At 47.5% G+C, this 21,585-nt stretch overlaps 1 protein-coding gene across 15 annotated transcripts in view; it reads right to left on the bottom strand.

Annotated features, from left to right (window-relative positions):
• The window catches only part of TMEM94 (transmembrane protein 94), an 89,165-nt gene that overhangs the window by 29,949 nt on the left and 37,631 nt on the right, over positions 1-21,585 (bottom strand). For 3 of the 15 annotated variants that reach the window (XM_009191228.4, XM_021927954.2, XM_017950973.3), the window contains exon 1: positions 15,670-16,286. The exons of 2 other annotated variants lie outside the window; for them this stretch is intronic. The gene's annotated coding sequence lies outside the window, so the exon portion shown is untranslated. Of the gene's footprint in view, positions 1-15,669; positions 16,289-21,585 lie in introns of those variants that run through there. 10 more of the 15 variants (XM_031657757.1, XM_017950974.3, XM_017950975.3 and 7 more) reach the window with 5 other exon arrangements.

Raw genomic sequence — 21,585 nt, 5'->3', positions numbered from 1 at the left:
CGACTACAGGCTACAGGTGTGAATCACTGTGCCCAGCCTCAACCTTCATTTTCAAAGGCACGCTGTGTTTTGTTCCGTATGTACTCTGTTTATCACTGAATTACAGCATGTAGGAAAAGCCTTGGTTTATTGGCTTTGTTTGTTTGTTTGTTTGAGATGGAGTTTCACCCTTATTGCCCAGGATGGAGCGCAATGGCATGATCTCAGCTCACTGCAACCTCTGCCTCCCGGGTTCAAGCGATTCTCCTGCCTCAGACTCCTGAGTAGCTAGGATTACAGGCATAGGCCACCACGCCCAGCTAATTTTTGTATTTTTAGCAGAGACGGGGTTTCACCATGTTGGTCAGGCTGGTCTCCAACTCCCAACCTCAGGTGATCCACCCACCTCAGCCTCCCAAAGGGTTTATTGGCATTTTTATTATTACTACTTTTTTGGTAGAGATTGGGTCTTGCTATGTTGCCCAGGCTGGTCATGAACTCCTGACCTCAAGTGATCTGCCTGCCTCGGCCTCCCCAAGTGCTGGGATTTCAGGCATGAGCCACTGCACCCAGCCAGCATTTTGAAAATTTAGGGTTAAGGCCGAGCACAGTGGCTCACGCCTGTAATCCCAGCACTTTGGAAGGCCAAGGCAGGCAGATCACTTGAGGTCAGGAGTTCCAGAGCAGCCTGGCCAACATGGTGAAACCCCATCTCTACTAAAAATACAAAAATTAGCCAGGCGTGGTGGTGGGCACCTATAATCCCAGCTACTCAGGAGGCTAAGGCAGGAAAATCACTTGAACCTGGGAGGCAGAAGTTGCAGTGAGTTGAGATTGTGCCACTGCACTCCAATCGGGCGACAGAGTAAGACTTGGTCTCAAAAAAAAAAAAAAAAAACCTTAAGGTTAGTCTTAACATCAAGTGAAATCTAGATATCCAAGCTGGATAATCAGCGGGCAGCTGGGACAGCAGCAGGGTGGACGTCCACTGCGTCCCCAGAACGCAGTGGCAGCCCAATTTGACAACAGGTCTGACAAAAGCGGGCTGCTTACCTGGAAAATGAGGTTGGCTCTACCTCCCCACCTACCCTCACCAGCCCCCACCCTCCCGCCCTGGCAGCCATCACAACTCTCATGATCTCAGACCAGGGTGTGTTTGAGCAAAGAGTGACACTGAGTATTCTGGTCTGATGCCAAGCGACTTCTCTTGGAGAAAGCACTAACCTAACGACTAGGACAGTTTTTTGGGGGCCAGCAGCAAGCCTTGTCAAGGGGTACCAGGCAGAAACCCAGGAGAACTGACCCAGAAAAAAGCTGTCAAGAAACAATAAAAGCTGTGTCCGGAGGACCCAACCAGAAGTCCCCAGTTCTACCGCCAACTCCACTCCAAAACCCCGTCCAATTCCTCTCAAGGTGGCACCCATGCTGGTGCCCCAGGCTGAGCAACCAAGTCTGTCCCACCTCTGCCTTTGAAAACTGAGCCAGCCTCAAAGGCTCAGATACAGACAGGGACGCTGGAAGTGGCCTTGCAATGCAGTGACATTCAGTCTTTGGCAGCCAACTGAAATGGGATCCTGAGGGACCAAAGCCACTCCTCCCCAAGGCCACTGTCTGACTCAGGCTGCCCCAGTCCTGTTTACGACTGCAGCTCGAGGTCCCCATGGCACCCCATCCCAGCAGGGGCTGGATGAGATCGTTGCCACACAGGGAAAAGCACCAGGAGCCAGATGGGGACTGTGCCTGTTAACTCCTTCTGCCAACGCTAGAAAAGCAAAATCACTCTGTGGCCAGCTGGAACCACAGCAGTACAGAGAGGGCAGCCAGGAACAGGACATTTTTCTAAGAGTCTCTGTTTTCCCATCATTCCATACATGGGATTCTGGGAGACAGCCATTCTTAACTGTCTGATCTGAAACCAGTAGCCGGGTCCTTAAAGGGCCAGTTCTGCTCCTAGTCCACTGTGAAAACAAGCACAGGATTCAAAGCCAAATATCCCTGGGTTCAAATCCTAGCTCCAGTTTGTCTTGAACGCCAGTGGCCTTGACAAATTATTTGTCCCTCTGAGCCTCTTTGTTCATAGAATGGAAATGACAATACCTATTTCACAGAGGAGCTATAGAATTATGAAAAATAGTATATGCTGGGGATCTAGTATAATATTTGACATATAGTAGGTACTCAATAGACAACTGCCATTACTATCAGCAGCAAGCAAAAAATATGAACCAAGTGCCACTTAGGTGAAGAATAAGGACTCAAAAGCAAGGTGGAAGAAAAACAAATAGATGGCATAATGATGGGAAAGAAATAAGTGAAACTGTCTTTATTTGCAGAAGACAAGATCAACTGTATATGGAGAAAATACTAAGGAATCTACAAATAAGATACTAAAACAAATAAGGGTGCAAAGTTGTAGGATATAAGGTCAAAATACAAAATATAAATCTATTTCTATATACTATAATCAAATGTCAGAAAATAAAAATTTTAATATCATTTATAACAGTATAAAAACAGCATGGCCGGGCGCGGTGGCTCACACCTGTAATCCCAGCACTTTGGGAGGCTGAGGTGGGTGGATCACCTGAGGACAGGAGTTCCACACCAGCCTGGCCAACATGGTGAAACCCCATCTCTACTAAAAATACAAAAATTAGCCAGGCGTGGTTGTGGGCGCCTGTAATCCCAGATACTTGGGAGGCTGAGGCAGAAGAATCACTTGAACCCCGGAGGCAGTGAGCCGAGATCACGCCATTGCACTCCAGCCTGGGTGACAAGAACAAAACTCAGTCTCAAAAAAAAAAAACCTATAAATTATTCTAATAAAAATATATGTAAGACCTGTACACTGCTGAGAAAAATTAAAGAAGACTTAAATAAATGGGGAAATATACAATGTTCATGGATTGGAAGGCTCAGTATTAAGATGACAATTATCCCCTGATTTATAGATTTAATACAATCTTTTTTTTTATTCCCCTTCTCGTTGCCCTGGCTAGAGTGCAATGGCACAATCTTAGCTCACTGCAACCTCTGCCTCCTGGGTTCAAGTGATTCTCCTGCCTCAGCCTCCCGAGTAGCTGGGATTATAGGTGCCCACCACCATGCCTGGCTAATTTTTTGTTTTTTTAGTAGAGATGGGGTTTCACCATGTTGGCCAGGCTGGTCTTGAACTCCTGACCCCAGGTGATCCATCTGCCTCAGCCTCCCAAAGTGCTGGGATTACAGGTGTGAGCCACCGCGCCCAGCCTCTCAATACAATCTTAATCGAAGTCCCAGCTGGGACTTCCACAGAAATTGGCAAGCTGATTCTAAAATTTGTATGGAAAGATAAAGAACCTAGAATAGGCAAAACAATTTTGTTTTTTTTTTTTTGTTTTTTTTTTTTTTTTTTTTTTTTTTGAGACGGAGTCTCGCTGTGTCTCCCAGGCTGGAGTGCAGTGGCCTGATCTCGGCTCACTGCAAGCTCCGCCTCCCGGGTTCACGCCATTCTCCCGCCTCAGCCTCTCAAGTAGCTGAGACTACAGGCGCCCGCCACCACGCCCGGCTAGTTTTTTGTATTTTTAGTAGAGACGGGGTTTCACCATGTTAGCCAGGATAGTCTCGATCTCCTGACCTCGTGATCCACCCGCCTCGGCCTCCCAAAGTGCTGGGATTACAGGCTTGAGCCACCGCGCCCGGCAACAATTTTGAAAAGAGAAACAAATTCTGAGGACTTACACTACCTGATTTGAAGATTTAACATACAGCTACAGTAATCAAAACATGTGGTACTGATACAAGGAGAGGCATACAAATCAGTGGGACAGAACAGAGTAGTACTAGATTCACACATATTGACCCTTACTTCATACCATATACAAAAATTAACTTAAAATGGATCACACATCTAAACATAAAGGTTACATCTATAACACTTCCAGAAGAAAATATGCAGGAGGGGTGGGGGCAGGAATCTTTGTAACTTGGGATAAGCAAAGATTTCTTAAAACACAAAAAACATAAACCATAAAAGAAAGCAACTTTAGCCAGGTCTGGTGGAGCACGCCTGTAGTCCTAACTGCTTGGAAGGCTGAGGTAGGGGAATCACTTGAGCCCAGGAGTTGAAGGTTACAGTGAACTATGATTGTGCCACTTCACTACAGTCTAGGCAACAGAGTGAGACCCTGCCTCTAAAAAACAAATAAATAAAAGGAAACAACTGATAAATTGTTCCATAAAAATAAAAAAAATTTCCACTCTTCAAAACGTGCCATAAAGAAATTGAGGCTGGGCATAGTAGCTCCTGCGTATAATCCTAGCACTTTGGGAGGCTGAGGCAGACAGATCACTTGAGGCCAAGAGTTCGAGTCTAGCCTGAGCAACATAGCAAAATCACGTCTCAAAAAGCAAAAGTAGTTTTGAAGTCTTTGGGATTAAAAAAAAATATGATTATTTTATATATATATATATGTGTGTGTGTGTGTGTGTGTGTGTGTGTAATTCTTACGGCTCAGTAACAAGACCAACAAGCCAATTTTAAAATAAGCAAAGATTTCAGCCAAGCATGGTGGTACACATCTGCAGTCCTAGATACTTGGGAGGCTGAGGCAGGAGGATCACTTGAGCTCAAGAGTTGGAGGTTGCAGTGAGCCATGATCTCGCCACTGCACTCCAGCCTGGGCAACAAAGTGAGACCTTGTCTTTTTTTTTTTTTTTTGAGACGGAGTCTCACTGTGTCTCCCAGGCTGGAGTGCAGTGGCGCGATCTCGGCTCACTGCAAGCTCCGCCCCCCGGGTTCACGCCATTCTCCCGCCTCAGCCTCCCAAGTAGCTGGGACTACAGGCGCCCGCTACCGCGCCCGGCTAGTTTTTTGTATTTTTAGTAGAGACAGGGTTTCACCATGTTAGCCAGGATAGTCTCGATCTCCTGACCTTGTGATCCACCCGCCTCGGCCTCCCAAAGTGCTGGGATTACAGGCTTGAGCCACCGCGCCCGGCCGAGACCTTGTCTTAATAAATAAATAAATAAAACAAACAAACAGGCAGAGATTTGAACAGACTTTTCACAAGATATACAAACAGCCAATATGAATATGAAAAGATGGTCAACAACATTAATCATTAGGGAAACAAAAATTAAAACCACAATGAGAAGGCCGGGCATGGTGGCTCAAGCCTGTAATTTCAGCACTTTGGGAGGCTGACGGGGGAGGATGACTTGAGGCCAAGAGTTGGAGACTAGCCTGGGCAACATACCAAGACCCTGTCTTACAAAAAAATTTAAAACCACAATGAAAGACCAATATACACCCATCAGAATGACTAAAATGAAAAAGACTGAGAATATGGCTGAGGCAGGAGGATCTTGAGACCAGGAGTTCAAGGCTGCAGGGAGCTATGATCACGCCACTGTACTCCAGCCTGGGAAACGGAATGAGACCTTGTCTCTAACAACAACAACAAAAAGAGCTGGGTGCAGTGGCTCATCCCTGTAATCCCAGCACTTTGGGAAGCCAAGGTGGGTGGATCCCCTGAGGTCGGGAGTTTGAGACCAGACTGACCAACATGGAGAAACCCCGTCTCCACTAAAAATACAAAAATCAGCCTGGCGTGGTGGCGCACGCCTGTAGTCCCAGCTACTTGGGAGGCTGAGGCAGGAGAATCGCTTGAACCCAGGAGGCGGAGGTTGCAGTGAGCCAAGATCACGCCATTGCACTCCAGCCTGGGCAACAAGAGCGAAACTCCGTCAAGAAAGAAAGAAAAGAAAAGAAAAGAAAAGAAAAGGAAAAGGAAGGAAGGAAGGAAGGAAGGAAGCAAGGAAGGAAGGAAAGAAAGAAAATGAAAAAATACACAGGGATAAGGGGCCAAAATGGAGAGGCTCTGAGGAGTCACTGAAGAGTCTGGGTTTCTGAGTAGGCCACAGGTTGGTTTGTTTTTTTGAGACAGGGTCTCACCCTATTGCCCAGGCTAGAGTACGGTGGTGCGATCACAGCTCATTGCACCTCAACTTCCCAGGTTCAAGTGATCCTCCCACCTCAGCCTCCCGAGTAGCTAGGATCACAGGTATGTGCCACTACGCCTGACAATTTTTTTTCTGGAGACAGGGTCTATGTCACCCAGGTTGTTAGCAGTATTTTAAGAGGGTAGAACATGGATCAGAGGGAAAAGGAAAGAAATTTTAGGCAGAAGAGTTAGAAGAAAATGACGATAATCTTGGTTTGCCATGCCAAGTATCTAGACAAAGGTGGCAATAGTAGCCATGAAAACAAAGGGGTGGATGCTTCCTGATGCCAAGCTCAGAAACAAGGTCAAAAAGAACTAAGGGCTGGGCACGGTGGCTCATGCCTGTAATCCCAGCACTTTGGGAGGCCAAGGTGGGCGGATCATGAGGTCAGGAGGTCGAGACTATCCTGGCTAACATGGTGAAACCACATCTCTACTAAAAATACAAAAAATTAGCCGGGCGTGGTGGCGGGCACCTGTAGTCCCAGCTACTCGGGAGGCTGAGGCAGGAGAATGGCGTGAACCCGGGAGGCGGAGCTTGCAGTGAGCCGAGATCGTGCCACTGAACTCCAGCCTGGGCAAGAGAGCAAGACTCTGTCTCCAAAAAAAAAAACCCAAAAGAACTAAGTGGGAGCCCAAGGCTCAGATTGAGGGCAAGATGAGGAGTTGGCTGTCCTTCTAATCCCTTCAAGGACAAACTTCATTAGCTGTGCTTGTACGCTAGCCATGCCCAACACACAAAAAATACAGTTTGGTGGATTTGTATTCAGTTTAATGGTGGTGCCCACAGGGTACTAATTGATAGATCTGTGTTAAGCTGGAGGGAAATTTTTAATAGCAAGCTGTAGGATTCTATCCTTGGTGGCATTATAGTCAATATTTTTATCAATGACTTGGGTGAGGAAACAGATGGTATGCTAATCAAATTCTTGGATAGCATAAACCTGGAAAGGAGATCAAAGTCAAAATCCAAGAAGCTCTCAACAGGCTGAAGTGATGGGCCAAATCAAATGGGTTCAGTTTAACTGGAAAAAATATTAAGTCCTGCACTTAGGTTCAAAAACTACTGTATAAAACTACCACAAATGGATTAATTAGATGCAATTTCAATATGAGTGTGTGCTCACTCAAAGTTCATTCACATTTAGGCTGCATTAATAGATATCCCGTGTCCCTAACAAGAAATGAGGAAGTCTGATTTCCGTACATATCAGAGAACACCTGGAATATTTTGTTCAGTTGTACATCACACACTTTAAGAAGGACACTAACAAAACTGGAAGGCCTTCAGAGACCAGTAACCAGGTTGGAGAAACCAAGACATGAGAAATGGCAGAAAGAACTGAAGATGCTTAGCTAGTACACCAAAAACACATTTTGGGTGCAAGCAGGGCTAGAAAGGTATCATGGCTATAAGCAGTGAGAAGGGTCAGGCTTACTCTGGGAGGCCCCAAAACAGGAACTAGGATGCTATAAGAGCTAGACTGACTTCAAATGTACAGTATCTTTCTATTTCTATATAGTTTAAACTGTATATATATATTTTTTCCTTTTTTTTCTTTTGGAGACAGATTCTCATTCTGCTGCCCAGGCTGGAGTGCAGTGGCACGATCATGGCTCACTGGAACTGCAGTCTCAAACTCCTGGGCTCAAACAATCTTTCCACTTCAGTCTCCCGAGCAGCTGGGACTACAGACACATGCCACCATGACCAGTTGCTTTTTTTTTTTTTTTTTTTTTTTTTTTGTAGAAACAAGGTCTTGCTATGTTGCCCAGACTGGTCTAGAACTCTGGGGCTCAAGCAAATCCTCCCACCTCAGCTTCCCAAAGTGCTGGAATTACAGATGTGAGCCACTGAGTCAAGCCTAGAACTTACATTTTTCTTTTTTTAAAAAAATATATATAGAGAGAGAGATGGGGTCTCACTATGTTAACCAGGCTTGTCTTGAAGCGATTTTCCCATCTCGGCCTCCCAGAGTGCTGGGATTACAGGTGTGAGCCACCATGGCCAGCCTTAGAACTGTGTTTTTTTTTTTTTTTTTTTTTTTTTTTTTGAGACAGAGTCTTGCTCTGTCCCCCTGGCTGGAGTGCAGTGGCGCTATCTCGGCTCACTGCAAGCTCCGCCTCCCGGGATCATGCCATTCTCCTGCCTCAGCCTCCCGAGTAGCTGGGACTACAGGGGCCCGCCACCGCGCCCGGCTAATTTTTTTGTATTTTTAGTAGAGACGGGGTTTCACCGTGTTAGCCAGGATGGTCTCGATCTCCTGACCTTGTGATCCGCCCGCCTCGGCCTCCCAAAGTGCTGGGATTACAAGCGTGAGCCACCGCGCCCGGCCAGAACCGTGTATTTTTAAAAATGGAACAGGCTGCCCTGTGAAGCAATGAGCTCCCCACCACTAGAGGGAACCAAGCAGAGCCTGAGAAATTATGGAGATAATTAATACATGAGGTAGAGGTTAGGAAGACAGTTCCAACCCTGAGAGAATGTGAAACCAAGAAATCCAATGGTTTCTCCATATGCAAAGATGCTCAATTCTGCATATAAGAGACATTCAGGCCAGGTGTGGTGGCTCATGCCTGTAATCCCAGCACTTTGGGAGGCTGAGGCGGGCGGATCACGAGGCCAAGAGATCAAGACCATCCCGGCCAATATGATGAAATCCCGTCTCTACTAAAAATACAAAAATTGGAGGCCGGGCGCGGTGGCTCAAGCCTGTAATCCCAGCACTTTGGGAGGCCGAGACGGGCGGATCACAAGGTCAGGAGATCGAGACCATCCTGGCTAACACGGTGAAACCCCGTCTCTACTAAAAAATACAAAAAAAAAACTAGCCGGGCGAGTGGCGGGCGCCTGTAGTCCCAGCTACTCGGGAGGCTGAGGCAGGAGAATGACGTGAACCCGGGAGGCGGAGCTTGCAGTGAGCTGAGATCCGGCCACTGCACTCCAGCCTGGGTGACAGAGCAAGACTCCGTCTCAAAAAAAAAAAAAAATACAAAAATTGGCCAGGCGCGGTGGCTCACGCCTGTAATCCCAGCACTTTGGGAGGCCAAGGTGGGCAGATCACGAGGTCAGGAGATCGAGACCATCCTGGCTAACATGGTGAAACCCCGTCTCTACTAAAAATACAAAAAACTAGCCGGGCATGGTGGCGGGTGCCTGTAGTCCCAGCTACTCAGGAGGCTGAGGCAGGAGAATGGCGTGAACCCAGGAGATGGAGCTTGCAGTGAGCCCAGATTGTGCCACTGCACTCCAGCCCAGGCAACAGAGCGAGATTCCATCTCAAAACAAACAAACAAAAAAACACACAAAAAAACAAAAATCAGCAGGCCTGGTGGCGCGTGCCTGTAGTCCCAGCTACTTGGGAGACTTAGGCAGGAGAATTGCTTGAGCCCAGGAGGCAGAGGTTGCAGTGAGCCGAGATCACGCCACTACACTTCAGCCAGGCAATGGAGCAAGATTCCATCTCAAAAAAAAAAAAAAGAAAAAGAAAAGACATTCAAATCAGACTACGCCAAGATAACAAAATTGGAAGACTTTCACCACCTAACTTCAAGCCTTATAAAGCTACAGTAATTAAAGCAATGTAGAGCCAGGCATGGTAGCTCACGCCTGTAATCCCAGCACTTTGGGACGCCAAGGCAGGCAGATCACTTGAGGTCAGGAGTTCAAGACCAGCCTGGCCAACCTGGTGAAACCCTGTCTCTACTGCAAATACAAAAAATTAGCTGGGCATGGTAGTGTGCACCTGTAATTCCAGCTACTTGGAGGCAAGGCAAGAGGATCCCTTGAACCCAGGAGGTGGAGGTTGCAGTGAGCTGAGATCGTACCACTGCACTCCAGCCTAGGCAACAGAACGAGACTCTGTCTCAAAACAACAACAACAATGATAAAGCAATGTCGTATTATAGCCTGGCATTAGACAGTAGCAGACAGAAATAGATCCAGGAATATATGTTTAAGTGACTTTTGAGAAAGATGAAAGGCAATTCAGTGGAGACAGGATAGTCTTTTCAACAAATGGTGCTGAACAATTAAATATTCACATGCAAAAAAAAAAAAAAAAAAGAACTTGGAAATATTGCTTGTACCATATACAAAAATTAACTCAAAATGGATCATAGACCTAAATGTAAAATGGTAAAACTTATATAGGAGATAGGAAAAAGTCTTTGTGACTGTGGGTTACATTTCTTTCTTTCTTTCTTTCTTTTTTCCTTTTTGAGATGGAGTCTTGCTCTGTCACCAGGCTGGAGTGCAGTGGCATGATCTCGCCTCACTGCAAGCTCCGCCTCCTGGGTTCAGGCCATTCTCCTGCCTCAGCCTCCCAAGTAGCTGGGACTGCAGGTGCCTGCCACCACGCCCGGCTAATATTTAGTAGAGAGGGGGTTTCACCGTGTTAGCCAGAATGGTCTCTATCTCCTGACCTCGTGATCCACCCACCTCGGCCTCCCAAAGTGCTGGCATTACAGGCGCGAGCCACCGCGTCCGGCCTACTGTGAGTCACATTTCTTAGATTCAGTACCAAAAGCATAACCCACAAAAGGAAAAATTAATAAATTGGAACTGAGTGGCTAGCGAATGGTTGGGAGCAGGAAGGAGAATTTTTACTATAGACACTTTTTAAAAAAAATTCTGGCCGGGCGCGGTGGCTCAAGCCTGTAATCCCAGCACTTTGGGAGGCCGAAACGGGCAGATCACGAGGTCAGGAGATCGAGACCACCTTGGCTAACACGGTGAAACCCCGTCTCTACTAAAAAATAAAAAACACTAGCCGGGCGAGGTGGCGGGCGCCTGTAGTCCCAGCTACTCGAGAGGCTGAGGCAGGAGAATGGCGTAAACCCAGGAGGCGGAGCTTGCAGTGAGCTGAGATCCGGCCACTGCACTCCAGCCTGGGCGACAGAGCAAGACTCCATCTCAAAAAAAAAAAAAAAAAAAAATTCTTTTTTATACTTTTTCCTGCCCTTGCATACACATACTTTTGTGCCTTTTGATTTTCAAATCATGTGAATGTATCCAATATATCTTTAAAAGATCAGCAACTTCAGGCTGCACGCGGTGGCTCATGCCTGTAATCCCAGCACTTTGGGAGGCTGACGCAGGTGGATCACCTGGGGTCAGGAGTTCAAGATCAGCCTGGCCAACATGGTGAAACCCCGGCTCTACTAACAATACAAAAATTAGCCAGACGCGGTGGTGTGCGCCTGTAATCCCAGCTACTCGGGAGGCTGAGACAGGAGAATTGCTTGAACCTGGGAGGCAGAGATTGCAGTAAGTTGAGATCACACCACTGCACTCCAGACTAGGATAGAGCAAAACTCCGTCTCAAAACAAAACAAAACAAAAGTCAATCGCAAAAGGACAAATGTTGTATGATTCCTCTTATATGAGGTTTCTAAAATAGTCAAATCACAGAGACAGAAAGTAGAAAGACGGTTGCCAGGGGGTGGGAGCAGGGGGAAATGGGGAGTTAAATGTTTAACGGGGACAGAGTTTCAGTTTGGGAAAATAAGAACGTTCTGGAAAAGGATGGTGATGAGGGTTGCACAACAATGCAAATGTACTTAATGTCGCAGAACTGGTTATAATGGAAAATATTATACTGTGTATTTTTTTCCATAATTTTAAAAATTCAGCAACTTCTGGCAGGACACGGTGGCTCATGCCTGTAACTCCAGCACTTTGGGAGGCCGAGGCAGGCAGATCCCTTGAGCACAGGAGTTTGAGACCAGCCTGGGCAACAGGGCAAGAACCCGTCTCTACAAAAAATACAAAAATTGGCTGGGCGCGGTGGCTCACACCTGTAATCCCAGCACTTTGGGAGGCCGAGGCGGGTGCATCACGAGGTCAGGAGATCGAGACCATCCTGGAGAACACGGTGAAACCCCGTCTCTACTAAAAATACAAAAAAATTAGCTGGGCGTGGTGGCGGACGCCTATAGTCCCAGCTTCTCAGGAGGCTGAGGCAGGAGAATGGTGTGAACCTGGGAGGTCGCAGAGCTTGCAGTGAGCCGAGATCGCACCACTGCACTCCAGCCTGGGCGACAGAACAAGACTCCGTCTCAAAAAAAAAAAAAAAAAATACAAAAATTAGCCAGGTGTGGTAGAATGTGCCTGTGGTCCCAGCTACTCAGGGGACTAAGGTGGAAGGATCACCTGAGGTCTGGAGATCAAGGCTGCAGTAAGCCATAATCACACCACTGCACTCCAACATGGGCTACAGAGCAAGTTCTGTCTCAAAAAAAAAAAAAAAAAAGAAAAATCAGCAACTCCTGATTCTGATTTTGCAATAGGCTCTGCCTTATAGCTAAGCAATATGCCCCACTTGGCTTTCATGCCAACGTAATGAAGGTTTACACTTTTAGAATACACCTTTGAGTCTTTCTCCAGCATACATCTTTTTAAAGTGTTTCCCAGTATTTTTCTGTTCACCTCCCTACCAAGCAAGACTGGTACCATGAACCTCCTTTTCAAGAAGCCCTTGAAGTTATGAAAATTGGGTTCATTTAATCATAGTACACTAAAATTTCTGGTTCCTCAAATACCACTCTAAGCCTTTCAAGGTTCTTCTCTCTGACACCCCTCACCCCTCTCCCATCACTTCTGGCCTTCGGAGCTAGAGAAACGCAAAGCAAGCAGCGTGTGGTTTGCTCTTCCTTACACAGGCCATCAGTGTCTAAATCTAGCCCTTAAACTACTTGTCATGCCATGTGACCCATCCTGTTTACTACCATCTCAGCAGCCACAGGCAAAGCTTATTATTACACAAACCCCTGATCACCAAACCACACATTCTGGCTGGCGGGTCTGCTTGGAAGAAAAGCATTCCTGTTTCAGCCATGGCCTACCCTCTAGTTCACCTGTGCTGCTATAAACAAATCCAGGCCTGCCTGGAAACGGCCTTTAAACAATATTTTTAAATCCTATCATTTTGGTAAAGAAAGGCACCATCGTAAAAACAACACTAACACAATAGTAAGATAAGAAATATTGACACATATTTACCAACTGGTGCCAAGCCTGACCCAGAAGCTTCTCACTTGAACACCAGGAATGGACTTAAAGGCTTTGTGGCGTTCAGGCTCGGACTGCTATAGTAAGAGTTCAACTTGATTCATCAGATTAAGCTAAATACATAAAGCCTTGGGTGTAGGTAGTATTTACATTAGGACTCCTCCCTCTCCTGTAGAAACTGTTTCTCAAGCCTAACTTAGGGAGAGAGCAGCAGGGATGAACTGGACGATCACAACCTTCATTTCTCATTAGTTTCTACAGGAGTTAAGGTTTCCAAAAGGCTGGTTCTCAGCACTAGCAGCTGGCACTCCCTAGCAACTTCTCAAAACAGAGATGTCAAGGAGTTTCTGTTCTCTTCTATTCCACTGTCCAGGCCTAGCTCTCCCAGTCTCATCTGATGTCAAGTCACCACAAACAAGGGGCGTGGTGGCCTGGGGGTTCAAGGGCAGTTAACTCTCAATTATTTGGGGGCTGATGATGAAGAGGATGGTTTGTACTTCACCTCCCTGGTCAAGGTACTACTCCACAGTATCCACCAGTTTTCCTGTTTGCAGTTTTGACAAAGAGAACCAGTGAGCAAGGAAGTTAGAGCTAACACAGCAGCTAAGACTTGCAATGTTTTGAGGATTTTATCTGAACGTGCTGTCTCCTGTTCTAGGGTTACCATAGTCTACTTTTTAATGTGCTCTGATCTTTACAGTGATTTGCAAACTTTCTGATTCCATGACTCTTTTTTTTTTTGGAGACAGAGTCTTGCTCTGTTGCCCAGGCTGGAGTGAGTGCAGTGGCATGATCATGGCTCACTGCAGCCTTGACCTGGACTCAAGCGATCCTCTGGCCTCCACCTCCCAAGGAGCTGGGAACACAGGTATGTGCCACCATGCCCAGCTAATTTTTTGGTTTTCTTGTCACTGTGTTGCCCAGGTTGATCTCAAACTCCTGGGCTCAAGCAATCCTCCCACATCAGCCTCCCAAAGTGCTGGGATTACAGGCATTATTTTGACTCTTTTGAACCTTACTAATGCCATTGCTTTAAATTTTTTTATTTATTTGTATTATTTTAGTTCTGCCCCAGGATCTAACTTTTTTTTTTAACCACCTCTTTAGAATACCAAGATCAGCTCTTCTTTTGCCAAAAGTACTGTAAAGAGATACCACAGTGCCATTTCTTCTCTCCTCAATGGCTCTCAATCTTTTTCTGCCTCCACGCTGTTCCCGTATGCAACGCGTTCCTGTGAATAACATCTCTAATGACACTATAATGGTTCCCAAAAAACAAGGAAGAGGCACACCTTCCTCCTACTCTGCCTCTCGCTGCCCTGAGAATCACTGAAATAATTTATGCCCCCAATATAGACAGAGACAACAATAAATATTAATACGAGTAGTCCGCCAGAGAACTACCTGCTGGCTTCTTAAAATTAATGAATGCAAACCAGGCATGAAGACCCTAGTAATTGCCAGGAAGCATAGGAGGATCCGACTTTTAATGCCCATCACTTTTAATGCCCAGAGCCACCCTGCAAGAGGCTCAGGGGAGTCAGGGAACTTGATTTCCTCAGGTCACACCTAGGAAACAACTGGCTCTGGCGGATAAAGAACTCAACACCCCTGGACTTTCGGATTCTAGTTTGGCTCTAGGTGACCCTGGCCTTGCCTCTCTGAACAATCTCCACATCTGCAAAATGAAAATGTTAAAACTGCCCCCTCCCTGCCTCCATCTTCCAAGGTTACCTGTGGAATAACAACTATGTCACTAAAGCTTAGCATCTTGGATAAATCATGAGAAAACGATCCTTCTCTCCAATGCACACACCCACACACCAGAAGGAAAACAGATTCCATAACGAGCTCCCTCCTTTTTTCCCTCAAGAGCCACCGAAAAACTCAGGAGAGAGGGTGGGATGTAGCAGCACGTGACCAAGGCAATGCCAAAGTGCAGCCCGCGGTGACACACCAATGAAAGAGCGGGGCTTTGCTTGCATCTGGCGCTGGGCAGCGGGCAGGGGCCGCATCGTGGCATGCTAGGAACCGGGAGACCTGGGCTCCAGGGGTGTGCGGCACAGGAACCGGGGCATTGCACAGGAATCACTTTATCCGATGCCATGGATGGTAGCCTATGGTTGCTTCTGAGGAGCCTGAAAACGCTTCTGGAAAGGCGGAAGGAAAAGAAAGCACGCTCCAAACTGCAAGATCAGGGAGGGCTGCCAGGAGCCCCTCGGCCGGCTCCATCCAGCTGGGGATGGCCGCGCGAGGACCCCGGGCGGCTGCAGAGAGCACGCGCAGGCGGCACAACGGTCTTTATTTGGGTCGGGGTATGAGGACTTCCAGGGGCCTCCAAATAAATACTCAGGGCGTCGGCGCTGGGAGCCCTCTGGGACAGGGCCCAGGCACGACAGACCTGGGGCAGGGATTCTTTGTTGGCGAGAGGCTTTATTTCTGGCGAGAGACCCCACAATGGACCAATCCAGGGCCGAGAGCAAGAGTCTGAAGACTCGGGGGTAAGGCAATGGTCAGGAGCTGGAGACCAGAGCCAGTCCCTGGACTCCCCCTCAGGAGGCATCCCCTGAGGCCGTTCTCTGGGTGCAGACCCCAGACTCCCCTTTCCTTGACCAAGAATCCAAAGGACGCGCAAGGCCGAGCCCCACGCCCCCTTGTTCCCCACTTTCGGGCCACGGGCCTTCTCGTACTTACCGGGGCCACGGGGCCGGTCTTGCTCGCCCGCGTCCTCTCCCCTCCCAGCCCCCTCCTCACTTCACGTCCCCTCCTCCGGGGGCCGCAGCCATGTCCGTTACTGGCAACTCTAAGGGGGCTTGCCTCCGTTCCGGACAACGGAGGCGCCTGGCAGAGAGCTAAAGTTCAGGCCACCGATTGGTCAGAATTTGAGAATGGGGGTGAATTCTGGCTTCTTATTGGCTACGCGGCGTGCCAGGCTGTAGCTGCAAGCGCCCCTCTGAGAGCCTGGCGGAATTAGGTGCCGAGTGATGCCACCGGGAGAGTGAAAAGCAACTGTCCTTTCCTGGGCGTAATGCTCAGGCACTTTCTAGTCCAGAAGCCCTGACCAGAGGGCACGGCTTTAGCTTCAATTCGTTTTCCTACGGAATTATTCTAAAAAGATAGGCGGCACGCCCCCCCACCGCCTTTTTCCCTTTCTTTTTAAAATAAGCCCTTTACAGAGCTCCCCGCCTCTCTTAAATTCTTCTAAGCTCCCTCCTTGTTGCTGGGAACAAATGCCTGGAGGCTCCCTGCTCCGAGAGGCCTTGGAGGGACTCCCTCAGGACGAATATTGCGTCCAAACCGAAGCTAGAAAATCTAAGGCAATACTGCAATTCTCCCTCCCCCTTCCAGCTCGGCTGAAATCTAAGGGAAAAACAAGTTAATTTTTTTTTTCTAGGTAATTAGAGAAATCGCCTGGTAGACCCCTCTTGGGAAAACAAAACAAGCCTGTGTCAGTATTTACTTCTCTTTTCCCAGAGATCTAAGTCTGGAAGGCTTGTTTAAAAAAACAAAAACACAAACAAAACTTATTTATAAAATTGGGAAGGAGCTGAGGTTGGCCCTGTGAAGTAAGAACCCCTTCCCACATTCATGAATTTAATTACGTAATTAAAATTCCTTTCTCAGCTGGACAAGAAAATGGTATTTTGGTACCTAATCTTGTATGACCCAGTTTAGCTGTTGCCTAAAACACCGTTGGAATCATGTCACTACCCTACACACAAAAACCTATAGTTCATCTTTGCAAATAGGTCCAAATCTTTTCCCCTGATGTTCAAAGCCCTTCATAAATTGACTCAGACATACATTTCCAGATCGAACTCCCCGCAGGCTAAACTATTCCTGCAGCCACATAGATTCACCAGCATTCTTTTTTTTTTTTTTTTTTTTTTGAGACGGAGTCTTGCTCTGTGCCCCAGGCTGGAGTGCAGTAGCGCGATCTCGGCTCACTGCAAGCTCCGCCCCCCCGGGTTCACGCCATTCTCCTGCCTCAGCCTCCCGAGTAGCTGGGACTACAGGCGCCCGCCACCTCGCCCGGCTAATTTGCTTGTATTTTTAGTAGAGACGGGGTTTCACCGTGTTAGCCAGGATGGTCTCGATCTCCTGACCTCGTGATCCGCCCGTCTCGGCCTCCCAAAGTGCTGGGATTACAGGCTTGAGCCACCGCGCCCGGCCCACCAGCATTCTTTAAACATGTCAGAGAACTTTCCACCTCTGCTCCTTCGTCACATGGTTCCCTATGCTTTGCTTTGAAAGTTCTTTCTTTTTTTCTTTTTCTTTTCTTTTCTTTTTTTTTTTTTTTTTTTTTTTTTTTTTTTTTTCCCGTTTTTTTTTGTTCTTTGGCTCAATCTTGGCGCACTGCAACCTTCACCTCCAGGGTTCAAGCGATTCTCTCGCCTCAGCCTCCCGAGTAGCTGGGATTACAGGCGTGTGCCACCATGCCCTGCTAATTGTTGTATTTTTAGTAGAGATGGGATTTCATCATGTTGGTCAGGCTGGTCTCGATCTCCTGACCTCGTGATCCACCCACCTCGGCCTCCCGAAATGCTGGGATTACAGATATGGGCCATCCTGCCTGGCAGCCACCTTTTCAACCTAGTCATTTGTTTAAAAGTAACAGGAGGAGGCTGGGTGCAGTGGCTCACATCTGTAAGCCCAGCCCTTTGGGAGGCTGAGGCGGGTACATCACCTGAGGTCAGGGGTTCAAGACTAGCCTGGCCAACGTGGTGAAACCCTGTCTCTACAAAACTATAAAAATTAGCTGGGCATGGTGGCGGGCACCTGTAATCCCAGCTACTCAGGAGGCTGAGGTGGGAAAATCGCTGGAACCTGGGATGCAGAGGTTGCAGTGAGCCAAGACAGCTCCACTGCACTCCAGCCTGGGTGACAAAGCGAGACTCCATCTCAAAAAAAAGAAAAGAAGGGAGCTGCGTGCGGTGGCTCATGCCTGCATGCCTGTAATTCCAGCACTTCGGGAAGCAGAGGTGGGCAGATGGCTTGAGCCTAGAAGACCTGCCTGGAGAGTGTAGCGAGATGCCTTCTCTATTAAAAAAATGTTCAAAAGAGAAAAAAGTAATAAAAAAGAAATAATGGGCTTCGCATAACACAGGGGAAAGGTTTGGAGGGAGATAGCAGTGGAGGAAGACAGAGGCTGGCATTCGAGGTTGAGACTGAGGATACTTGCGATGTGAGGCCTGGTGAAATTATCTGAGCTGTCAATTCTTGAGCAGACAGTTCCCACGATTGGCTTGCTCCATCGGCAAGAGCCTCTTGCCTCTAAGTTGTGAGTGATATTTTTAGGAGAAGCTGCTCCTTTAATACTTGCATCGTGTAGTAGTGATGTCTCACTGACAAGGGGCTCCTCTTGGGCCCTCTGATTCAACCATGAGGTCCCGCTGAAGAACATTGTCGTAAATACTGCCAGTAAGACAATTCTGACACGTCTTTGTCCCCCTGAAGAGTGGTCTGGGCCAAGCTTGTAATACCAACACTTTGGGAGGCCAAGGTGGGAGAGTCACTTGAGCCCAGGAGTTTGAGACCAGCCAGGTCAACACAGGGAGCCTCCATTTCTACAAAAAATTTAAAGATAAAAATAATTAGCCAGGCATGGTGCACACCTGTGGTGCCAGCTACCCAGGAGACTGACGTGGAAGGATCATTTGAGCCCAGGAAGTTGAGCCTGCAGTGAGCTGTGACTGCGCCACTGCACTCCAGCCTGGGCAACAGAGTGAGACCTGCCTCAAAAAAACAAAAAAGGCCGGGCGCAGTGGCTCACGCCTGTAATCCCAGCACTTTGGGAGGCCAAGGTGGGTGGATCAGGAGGTCAGGAGATCAAGACTATCCTGGCTAACATGGTGAAACCCTGTCTCTACTAAAAATACAAAAACAAAATTGGCTGGGTGTGGTGGTGGGCACTTGTAGTCCCAGCTACTCAGGAGGCTGAGGCAGGAGAATGGCGTAAACCTAGGAGGTGGAGCTTGCAGTGAACCGAGATCACGCCACTGCACTCCAGCCTGGGCAACAGAGTGAGACTCTGTCTCAAAAAAAAAAAAAAAAAAAAACCCAAAACAAAACAAAAAAACAAGAGTGGTCCAGAAATAGATGGCACAACTTTACGACACAACATCAGCACTGGCCACACCACGGTCCCATTCCCACACTGCATTCACAGTCTGCAAAAGTTAGATCTCTGGGTAACAAGAAATGGCCACCCAAAGACATTGTTCATAAGCACCCCAAATGGGAAACAAACTGAATAGCCATCAGCTGATGAACAGGTACACAAATGGTGGCGGATCTGAACAAGGGAATACTACTTAGCCACACACATAAGTGAATGAGGCCGGATGCGGTGGCTTACTCCTCTAATCTCAGCACTTTGGGAGGCCGAGGTGGGCGGATCATGAGGTCAGGAGTTCAAGACCAGCTTGGCCAACATGGTGAAACCCTGTCTTTACAAACAATACGAAAGTTAGCTGGGCGTGGTGGCGTGTGCCAGTAATCCCAGCTACTCAGGAGGCTGAGGCAGGAGAATTGCTTGAACCCAGAGGCAGAGAGCCAAGATCGTGCCACTGCACTCCAGCCTGGGTGACAGAGCAAGAATCCATCTCTCAAAATACATACATACATACATACATACATACATAAATGAGGTCACTGATACACATCCCAATCTGAAAGAATCACACAAATGGCATGAGGAAGGGAAGAAGCCAGATACAACAGGTTATGTACCCTGCAATTCCATTCATATCAACTCCTAAGATGGGAATCTGGGGGATAGGCAAGGACGGACTGCAAAAGGGCAGAAGGGAACTTTTGGGAGATGAAGGAAATGCCCCATATCTTGATTAGGGTGAGAGTTATGTAGGTTTATATATTTATCAAAACTTATTCAACTATATACTTAAAATCTGTAGGTTTTAGTGTATTTAAGTTATATCTCGATTTTTAAAATGTATGTAGCTGGGTGAGGTGGCCCATGCCTGTAATCCCAGCACTTTGAAAGGCCAAGGCAGACAGGTCACACGAGATCAGGAGGTCAAGACCAGCCTGGCAAAACCTCGTCTCTACTAAAATACCAAATTAGCCAGGCATGCAGGTGGGTACCTGTAATCCCAGCTACTTGGAGGTTGGGAGGAGAATTGGGAGGTTGAGGCAGGAGAATTGCTTGGGAGGCAGAGGTTGCAGTGAGCCTGAATCGCACCACTGCACTCTGGCCTGGGCAATAGAGCAAGATGCCATCTCAAAAAAAAAAAAAAAAGTATATGTATACACACGCACACACACATAGATTCTAATTTTTTTTTTTTTAGAGATAGGGTCTCACTGTGTTGCCCAGGATGGTCTCAAACTCCTGGACTCAAGCAGTCCTCTTGCCTCCGCCTCCCAAAGTGCTAGGATTCAGCCAGGTGTGGTGGCTCACGCCTGTAATCCCAGCACTTTGGGAGGCTGAGGCAGGTGGATCATGAGGTCAGGAGATTGACCAGCCTGGCCAACATGGTGAAACCCCGTCTCTACTAAAATACCAAAAGCTAACCGGGCATAGTCTTGGGCGCCTGTAATCCCAGCTACTCGGGAGGCTGAGGCAGAGGAATCACTTGAACCCAGGAGGCAGAGACTGCAGCGAGCCAAGATCATGCCACTGCACTCCAGCCTGGCGACAGAGCAAGACTCTGTCTCAAAAATATGTATATATATAGTGCTAGGATTCTAGGTGTAAGCCTACACAGACTGTCAGTCGGGGGATAGTTTTGCCTCCTAGGAACATTTGGCAATGTCTGGAGACATTTTTGGTTGTCACTACGGGATTGGGAGAGGGCTGCTACTGGCATCTAATGTTTAGAGGCCAGGAATGTTGCTAAATATCCTGCAACTTACAGTACCACCCACAACAAAGAATCATCGGGTTCACAATGTCAGTGGAGCAGTGGCTCACACCTGTAATGCCAGCACTTTGGGAAGCCGTGGTGAGCAGATCACTTGATGTCAGGAGTTCGAGACCAGCCTGGCCAACATCATGAAACCCCATCTCCACAAAAAAATACAAAAATTAGCCAAGCGTGGTGGTGTGCACCTGAAATCCTAGCTACTTGGGAGGCTGAGGCAGGAGAATCACTTGAACCCGGAGGTGGAGGTTGCAGTGAGCCAAGATCATGCCATTGCACTCCAGCCTGGGCGACAGAGTGAGACTCTGTCTCAAAAAAAAGGCAATAGAGCAGAGGTTGCCTAGCCATAAGTTTAGCATCATGCATGTATCATCTTACTGATCTTTGATATTCCCTGTACTGGAAGCCTCTTTTTGTTTGCTTTCCAGGAATAATGAAATCAGTAGGCTTAGTCTATACTCACAGACGCCAAGGTCTTCCGTGTGCTGCAAAGCAGCCATCTTAACTTCCAGAGCGGAAGCTGTATTTCACTGCACATTAGTGGAAACTGAGACTAATCTTCATTACCTGTTGTGCGTGGATAGTTTGGGATATGGTCAGAGGGACTGCAGCAGAAGATAAAGCTAGAAGAGATTGCGACTATTTTCTAAGGAGCCAGGGAAGTCATGAATCACCAGAAGATAAATGCTGGAGGAGAACATTTCCTCCTCCAACATTTTTAAGT

Source organism: Papio anubis, chromosome 17 (assembly GCF_008728515.1).
Source record: "Papio anubis isolate 15944 chromosome 17, Panubis1.0, whole genome shotgun sequence".
NCBI classification, from domain to species: domain Eukaryota; kingdom Metazoa; phylum Chordata; class Mammalia; order Primates; family Cercopithecidae; genus Papio; species Papio anubis.
The sequence above is the reverse complement of the archived record's forward strand: the minus strand, read 5'-3'. Positions and strand labels throughout refer to the sequence as shown.